Source organism: Setaria viridis, chromosome 8 (genome assembly GCF_005286985.2).
Source record: "Setaria viridis chromosome 8, Setaria_viridis_v4.0, whole genome shotgun sequence".
NCBI lineage: Eukaryota > Viridiplantae > Streptophyta > Magnoliopsida > Poales > Poaceae > Setaria > Setaria viridis.
Genome location: NC_048270.2, coordinates 34,383,369 through 34,392,426, shown reverse-complemented (window position 1 = coordinate 34,392,426; position 9,058 = coordinate 34,383,369). Strand labels below are relative to the sequence as shown.

The window sequence follows — 9,058 nt, the reverse complement described above, 5'->3', positions numbered from 1 at the left end:
CCAAAATCACAAAAGTGTTCACTTCTACCTAGACATTGTACAGATACATTCACTTTCTTTAATTTTTACCACAGTTACTGATATGAAATATCTGCGAAATATACAGTCAAAGTAGCTTTTTATGGGCAATTCTAATTTAAATGTGTTAACTGTAACAGAGTTATATATGTCGGCCTATTTACTGTTGCTACTCGTGATTCTCGTTTCTCTTTCAATTCAGGAAAGGAATATTTGTCTGGTTCCGGAAATGAAGTTGGCGTCCCACGATGCTACGAAATCATGCCCTTGTTTACTTCCCAAGTTGGGAGGTGCCAAATTGGCATTTTGCCATAAATGCGACACTGTAGCGTTTCGTTTGTATTTGTGAATTATTGTCCAAATATTGACTAATTAGGCTCAAAAGATTTGTCTCGCAAAGTACAACAAAATTGTGCAATTAGTTTTTGATTTCGTCTACATTTAGTACTCCATGCATGTACCGCAAGTTTGATGTGATGGGGAATCTTCTTTTTGCATAGTGTAAAAGTTGGGAGTTTGGAGGGAAGTAAACAAGAGCTGTGCCGTCAAACTCCTGGACCAACCTAGGGGAGCAGGCAAAACAACTGTAGGCGATGGCCTCGGCGACCCTTCCCGCTTCCCGGCTGGCAGGCGACGCGCGCGGCACGCAGCACCCGTCGTTCTCGCGTCCCCCGGCCCGCCTCTCGTTTGGATCCCGTGGCCGCGTACGCCGGCGTGCAAGGACCGTCTCTCATTAAGGAGCTGTTTGGTGGCTGAGCCAGGCTCACTGCATGGAGGCTCCGTTAGTTTGATTGCCTGGTCCACCCGTGGAGTCAGGTTGCGCGCGTACAAAAGAGGCCTTCCGGCCAGGCTCGAGGGATACGATAGGAGTGGACGTTTCCACCGGGCTTGGCTCGCACGGTGCAGGTGGAGCACGTGGGGCCTAGCATGCAGTGAGGGAAAAAGGATCGGTCAATGGCTAGGTGCATGTAATCAAACACGAGCTGCATCGGGCCTAGCTGTCTGGGTGCAGGCAACCAAACTGTGGGCATTTACATGACAACAATCTGGTTGGGGAGGGTCTGGCTCACCGGTGCGATGCAGGGATGGGGCGTGCAAGTAACCAAACAGGCCCTAGAGCTCGGTAGCAGTCGGAGAAGGGCAGGAAGGGGGGTTGGGCTGAGGCGCTGAGCTGCCGTTGTTTGCTTGCAAAGGAAGGGGGTGTTTGGTTCTTCCCTTGGAGTTTTCCTTATCACATCGAATGTTTGGTTACTAAGTAGACTAATTACAAAATTAATTGCACAGATGGAAATTAATTTGCGAGACGAATCTATTAAGTCCAATTAGTTCATAATTTGACAATGTGGTGCTACGATAAATATGTGCTAATGATGGATTAACTAGGCTTAATAGATTCATCTCGCAAATTAGTCACGACTTCTGCAATTAGTTTTACAATTAGCTCATGTTTAGTCCTCCTAATTAGCATCCGAACATTCGATGTGACATCTCCTAAATTTTAGCCTAAGGATCCAAATGCCCCTGAAGACTAGACTAGAGTGTCCCTGCAACCTGCAATGCAGAGAGGCTACAGCTACAACTGCCGCAACGGCAGCACGATCGAATCGATGAGAGCAAGCAACCAGATGTGCCCGCGTGCACCTCGTCTCGTGTTTATAGATGGTTAGATGGGCTAGGCCCACTGGACAGCTTGAGGACCAACCCTAAAAGCCCGACCCTATGGTCAGGCCAGGGCTTGGGCCGCGACCACGCCACGATGGCCCATCACAAGCCTGGCCCAGATTTGGGGCCGGCCTGATAGTGGCTCGGCAACCCCCACCACCCCTCCCGACCGTTGGATCAGGTCCCTCCCAACCATTGGGGAGGGGCTACATAAGCTGGCCGCATCCCCCAACCAAGCTAGAAACCCTAGCCTCCTCTCTGTCTCCCTTCGCCGCCTCCTCAATCCCTCGCCTCGACTCTCTCTCGCCCTCTCATCTCCTCCCTCTCCAGCGACCGGAAGCCGGCGTCGGCCGCCTACTCCTCTCTCCTGTCACCTCCTCCCTCGACTCCCGTCGCTCTTCGCCTCTCTCTCGCCCTCTCGCACCTCTCTAGATCTAGATGACTAGATCCACTCTTCGGCCGCTCTCGTCGTGTCCTTGCTAGATCCGTTGTTCGTCGACCTCGCCGGGCGCTCTGGTGCTCCGGAACCGTCGGTGAGAGCTTCGACCTCTAACCCTAACTGTTTCTTGCTCCGATCCACTGGGCGCGGCTAGTCTTTTTAACTTCTTTGATCTTTCTTTGTGCAGGTCATCACGTCCGCCGTTGCGAAGCCGTTGAGGGACTAGAGCTCTGAGTGTTTACTGTGCATGTGAATTTGTGATGAATTTATGATTCTTTTCAACTCTTCAATGAAATATTATACATGTACAAGTTTTTTTTGAGTGATTGATATGCCATTTGCTTGGTCGTGCCTAGCTAGCACTACTGTGCTTGTCGTGCTGCCATGGCAAAAAAAAAGGATTTTCGTGCCGTGCCTGGGCTAGCAGTTAGGCACGATGGAACGACACGGCACAACACGGAAAAGGCTCCGTGCCTGATAGTGTCGGGTTGTTTCGTGTCGTGCCGGATCGTACTAGAGCCGGACGGGTGTCAGGTTGTTTTGTGTCGTGCCGGATCGTACTATGGCCAAATGGCCCATCTAGCCATCTATACTTGTGTCTATCGTGATTGCAGCGGTCGGATTGCCTGACGTCATAATGACCCTGCCCTACCATTTACTGAGTAGTACTATACTTAATTAAATCAAATCAGTGGAGTTGTTAGTGTGCTTTTACTTAGGGGCTGTTTGATGTAGGAACTAAAGTTTAGAAGTGTCACATCGAATCTTCGGATGCTAAGAACTAAAATTTAGAAGTGTCACATCGAATCTTCGGATGCTAATTAGGAGGACTAAGCAAAAGCTAATTATAAAACTAATTACACAGATGGAGGCTAATTCGCGAGACGAATCTATTAAACCTAATTAGTCCATCATTAGCACATGTTTACTGTAGCACCACATTGTCAAATCATGAACTAATTAGGCTTAATAGATTCATCTCGCAAATTAATTAGACTTAATAGATTCATCTCGCAGATTAATCTCCATTTGTGCAATTGGTTTGGTAATTAATCTATATTTAATACTCGAACATTTGACGTGACATAGAATTTTTGAGATTCTACCCCCTAAGAACCGTGGAATACCAGCGGCCTCCACCGTCCCGTCCCGTCCCTTTTCCGGTTCGATTCGATTCGAGCCACCACCGTCGTCACCCCCACGCACGCCGTCCTCTCCGCCGCCGCCGATTCGTTTCCATGCCGCCCAAGCGCAAGCGCGGCGGTGGCCGCGGCCGCGGGAGGGCCAGGAAGGAGGACAAGGACGCCGCACCGGCCGCCGACTCCGACCCCACCGCCGCTACCACCTAGGTAATCAGCCGCAGCAGTTGCTAGGTCTCGCTTCCTCCCCTACCTTCCCCATCTCCGGCCACCGGAGCCATCAGGCCCCGACCCCGCGCCAAGCTTCAATCGCTGTTCCGTGCTGCTTTTTCCACGGATTAGGACCATGTATTCGTCCGGATTCGCTCTATCCAATCCCCCCTTCTGCCCGAGCAAGCTATGCTCCTCCAGCTTGCTTCCTGCGCTGCGCTCCTCTCTGTACTTGTTGCCACCCTGCTACTCGTCTCACTTTTTTTTTTCGCGGGAGCACTTCAACGCTCGCATTCGCAACCATTCTCAGTTTATTTATTTGGGATTCGAGCAACGAGCAACCCCTCTGATTTTGCTAGCGCAAGCTTCTAGGGGTTTGGGAAAAAAATTATATGCTATCAGTGTCTCCGCTCCCCTAGGGTTCCATGGTTCCAGCCGCTTCATTTGTTTCCCTTAACGTGCTTCTGTACTCTACACATTCCTGCTAATTTTTTCTCCCAACACTGATGATGTTAATTGTTTTATGAAACGCGTCCGGTATGCTTATTCGTCATGTTCATTTCTTCCAGGAAAACGGTGAAAGCAAGGGCGACGAAGAGATGCCTCAGCCACATGATTCTGCACAGGTCAGTAGTTTGCAGAAAACAGAAGGGAATAAAAATTCGAGGGTGTAGACATTTAGATTTGAGCAATCACTATGATTTCTCACGCAAGTTTATAGGGATTTTAAATTTATAGTATTATCCGTTAGAGCTAGGCGGTTGAGTCCAGATTGGTTGATGTGCTGTTCAAATGCATGGCAGCGTGGTAACAGAGTGATGGTTAAGATACATCAACACTGATGCCGTTAATTATTCTATGAAATCTCTGCAGAGATTTCTATGATACGCTTGATTCCATGTTCATATGTTTGACGAAAACGGTGAAAACAGGGGCGATGAGATGCCTCAGCTAGCTGATTCTGCAAAGGTCTGTAGTTTCTTGGATGCAGTTTACATAAAAGAGAAGGATGGAAAAATTGAGGATGGAAACAATGTGACTTGAGCAACCCCTTTGATTTTTTCTCATGCAAGTTTGTAGGGCTTCGAAATTTATAGTATGTCCTTCAGAGTTAGGCAGTCGAGCAGAGGTTGCTAACTAACATTAGCTTCATGTGCTGTTAGAATGCGTAGCAGCATGGTAGCAAGCATAGAAGTTTAAGCATCAACACTTTCCTAATGATCCCTGTCTTGCTTGCTCTGATTGTAGTCTTTTTTCTTACAAAAAAAGATTTTTGGAGTGATGTGCTCCTTTTTGTTTTTTCATCGGCTGCAGGAAAACGGCGAGGGAAATCTCAAGCGAGAGATGCTGCAGTCTTGTGCCGAGGTTAATGTTTTCTTGCCTGATTTTCTCTTGAAAATGATGTCACCATTGACATTTCTGGCTCTTGTATTGATTCTTTTCCTTTTCTGTTTTAGGATAATGGCGCAGAAGGGGTAGCCGAGGTCTCAAAGGTCTCAAAACCCTCCAAAAGGCGCAGGAAGGATCCTGTTGCGGATCCATCTTCTCTTGAGTTTAGTGGTTCCGGGTGACTTCGACAGAGGCGGAATGTTCCAGCAGTACAGGAGCAGGAACCTGAGGTGGATATTTCCATCTTTCTTATTGACCTTCTGCCTTGAGTTATCAGCAATACTGGAATGTTCGGCAATGTAATTAAGCTAAGGGGTGCTTGCGGAGGATTTTACTAATGTGTCTTTTGCTTTGCTCTTCAAAATGGTCCATTCATTGTCCATCCTAGCATTCAGCACATGTACTTGCTCCGCATCTTATAGAAATATGCACTCAGAAATCAGAATACGATGTGAAGTGAGAAGTTATACACCATGTATGCAATGTCTTAAGCTACAGAAATTAAATATATGTGCAATATATCAGAAGGGCTTACATATTAGGGTAGCTGCTTGCCTGCTCCACTTGTACTCTTTACTTTTCCCCATATGTGCATGCCTGATATGCTTTGGTTGCTGAATTTTGTAGAAGAAACGAAAGAGTGATAAGGATTCAAATATGTGCCATCAGTGCCAGAGGAACGATAGTGGAAGAGTTGTACGGTGCCAGGGCTGTATCAAACGAGAAAAGAAATTCAGATACTGTGTGAAGTGCATTAAGCGCTGGTTTGTGCCCTTCTAAAAGCATTTGTGTTGATCACCTGAGATTGCATATGTTTGACAGTTGCTTTTGAGCAGTTATTATTTTGGATTATCTAATCCCTAGTTTTGTAGTATGTATGTTACTTTCAGCCACCATATTGGAGCCTATGTAAACTTATATGTAGAGTTTGCTATTATGATTTCACTATTTGTTTTGGCATGAATAAATCAGGTATCCACATTTGTCAGAGGATGATTTTGCGACAAATTGCCCAGTTTGTTACAAAAATTGCAAGTGTAAGTCTTGTCTGCGAGGAGACATATCCACTGTCGGCTCCAGGAATGGTAACAAGTCTCAGAAAAAGGTATGCCCTTTTCTTGCTACATTTCCATTTTCTCCTGGTCCAATGTGTTGTATTATTTACCTATTTGCTCATATAATTTTGTCCCATAGGCTGACAAATGTAGTGTATCTGAAGAAGATAAAATTAAATTCTCTATGCATATTGTGCACTTTTTGCTCCCTTGGCTCAAAGAATTTCATCAAGAGCAGATGCTAGAGAAAAGTGTTGAGGCCTCAATCAGAGGTAATATGATTGTATAATCACTTCTGGGATTTCTAGCATAAGAGCATTGATGCTACTCATTTCTCTATTTGGTCCTGCTACTCCTAATGCAGTGTTTATTGCAGGGATTGATTCATGTAAAATGGAGGTTCCTCTGTCCGAGTGTGGAAGTGATGAACGGATATACTGGTTGGTCTTGCTTTACTTACCAGTTACCAAGCATATGTATTCTATTTGTTTCTCTAATCATTGTTTTTCCTTGTAATAGCAACAACTGCAGGACATCTATTGTTGACTTCCACCGAAGCTGCAACAAATGTTCCTATGATATCTGCCTCAGCTGCTGCCGTGAGCTTTGTCAAGGCCTTAATCCGATTGGTGATGTCAACAGTGATAAGGTTACTAGTCTACCTGATGCTGGAGGCAAGGAAGATTTGCAACTAGGAAGTAGTCATTGCAAAGGTGCAAGTCAACTAGTCAAGAGCCTTCTGATGGACATAATGATATTTTAATAGATAATGCAGTTCCGTCTGAAGACCGCAATCCTAGTTTGAGATGATGGAGGGTAAATAACAACGGGACCATACCTTGCCCGCCGAATGAATTTGGCGGTTGTGGAAGTTCCCTTCTTGAACTCAAGTGCTTGTTTGGGGAAAAGTTTATTGCTGACTTACTGGAGAAAGCTAAATCACTGGTCAATGATGTAACAGTGCTGGAGTTGGGTGGTTCAAACTGTTCCTGCTTCACTGGATCCAGTAGAATAAACAATGGAACATCACGTAAATCAGCTTGTAGAGAGAATTCCCATGATAACCACATATATTGTCCAATTGCTAGAGATGTCCAAAATGAAAGTTTGGAACATTTCCAGGAGCACTGGTTGAAGGGTCAGCCTATTATTGTCGGTGATACACTTGCATTGACTTCTGGTTTGAGCTGGGAACCAATGGTTATGTGGCGGGCCTTAAGAGAAAAGAGAGATAAGAAGACAGATGAGCGTCTCTCAGTTATTGCTCTTGAATGTCTGACGTGGTGTGAGGTATCTGATGTTATATTTGGCTGTTATGTATTTAACCAGTGTTAATGATTGCTAGATGCTTCGATGTATGTATTATCTTTATCAGTTACTAAATGCTGTTGAGTCTGTTTCTGTCCGGGCTATGAACTTTGTGCTTTTGTTGAGATCCATATGTCATAATCTAAAACAGTGATCGATTTATTAAGTTGATGTACCACCATGATGTTTTCCCATGATTGTGGGAAAACGGAAATCTCAAGTAACAAGTACTTGGCCAAATTTCAAATCCTGGTTCTAGTAAGTGTGATAACCTTCTTTTGGAATCAAAATCTGTGCATACTTAATATTTTCATGGCTTACACCTCGATTAACTTTATGCAACCTTTTAGAACTGTAGGTTGTGTGGCTACCTCTTTTGGACAAATATGTGGCCCTTCCATTTAAGGGCCTGTTTGGATACCTCATGTTAAAGTTTAACAAGTGTTAAAATTTTAACACTCTCAAATGGAGTGCTAAAGTTTAACACATTGGGATGTTTGGATGGTGTGTTAAACTTTAACACTTTTGATGGGAAATGACTCTATTGCCCCCTCATTTATGGTCGGCGGAGAGAGAGGGAGGAGAGAGAAGGGGGCAATGGTGGGAAAAAGTGAAGAGGGGGACCACTTTTAACAAGTTTAACAACTTTTAACACCCCCTTGAGGTGTTAAAGTTTTTAGGGGTGTTAAACTTTAACACCTAAGTTTTAACACATCTGTTTGAATCTCAAAGTGTTAAAAAGTGTTAAAACTAGGGTGTTAAACTTTAACACCCTCAATCCAAACAGGCCCTAAATCATCTATATTTCAAAATAACGTTTCTTCCATCACCCCAAATGCAGGTTGATTTTAATATTCGTATGTTTTTTGATGGGTATTCTCGTGGAGCTGTTGGTGCAGAGGATTTGCCCGTGTTACTTAAGCTGAAAGATTGGCCACAGCATAGTTCCTTCGAGGAGCGACTTCCACGACATAATTCTGAGTTCATGTCTGCTTTGCCATTTCGTGCATACACAGACCCTAAATATGGTCCTCTCAATCTGGCAGTGAAGTTGCCAGAAAGTGTTATAAAGCCAGACCTTGGTCCAAAGACTTATATTGCTTATGGTGTTGCGCAAGAGTTGGGAATTGGTGACTCTGTTACCAAGCTTCATTGTGACATGTCTGATGCGGTAAATATGCTTATACTGCTTGTGCTTCGTAGCATTTGTATTAAATTTTGCTCCCTTTTTGGACTGTTTATCCAACTAATGGTACTGTACATTCCAACATTCTACTTATGGAACTTTTTCTTAACACTAATTATGGAACTTGCCAGTATCTACTTATATCGATATTTAAATCCTCTAGCATTGATTAGAAATGCAAACTTCTTAAGGCCCTGTTTGGCTGCTTTGTAATAAAATTCACCCGCAATTAGCTTCCGGTTTTAATATCTTGTGCACAAGAATACAACTATAATTTGTTTCCTCTGTAAAATATCTGTTTGGGTAATGCTTCACAAAGACGTAGGCAGCCGCTGCAATTGATAGCTCTGCACATTCACATGCTCATCATCTGTTCAACCCATGCCTTCTCTGATTCTCTCCCAAACCACGAGTTAGGCCACAAAGTCTGACAGCTAGACGGCCATCGGCATCCGCACCAATGTATTGAGCCATGGATGCAGGCTCAAATGCTAGCCACTGAAACTTTGCTGCCCTTCACGCGCACTCTGGTGGATCCCAGCATGGATTCACATATGCAGGCATGGATCTGGTTGGGGCGCGAAGTCGCAAGCTGAAGCTGATGCCCGGGAGAGAGATCCGCAGAGAGGGGAAGGGAAGAGGCGATGGAAAT

At 44.8% G+C, this 9,058-nt stretch overlaps 1 pseudogene; it reads left to right on the top strand.

The window, feature by feature from the left end:
- Nucleotides 1-3,261: 3,261 nt before the first annotated feature.
- On the top strand, nt 3,262-8,634 carry LOC117834201 (lysine-specific demethylase JMJ29-like; annotated as a pseudogene).
- Nucleotides 8,635-9,058: the final 424 nt, after the last annotated feature.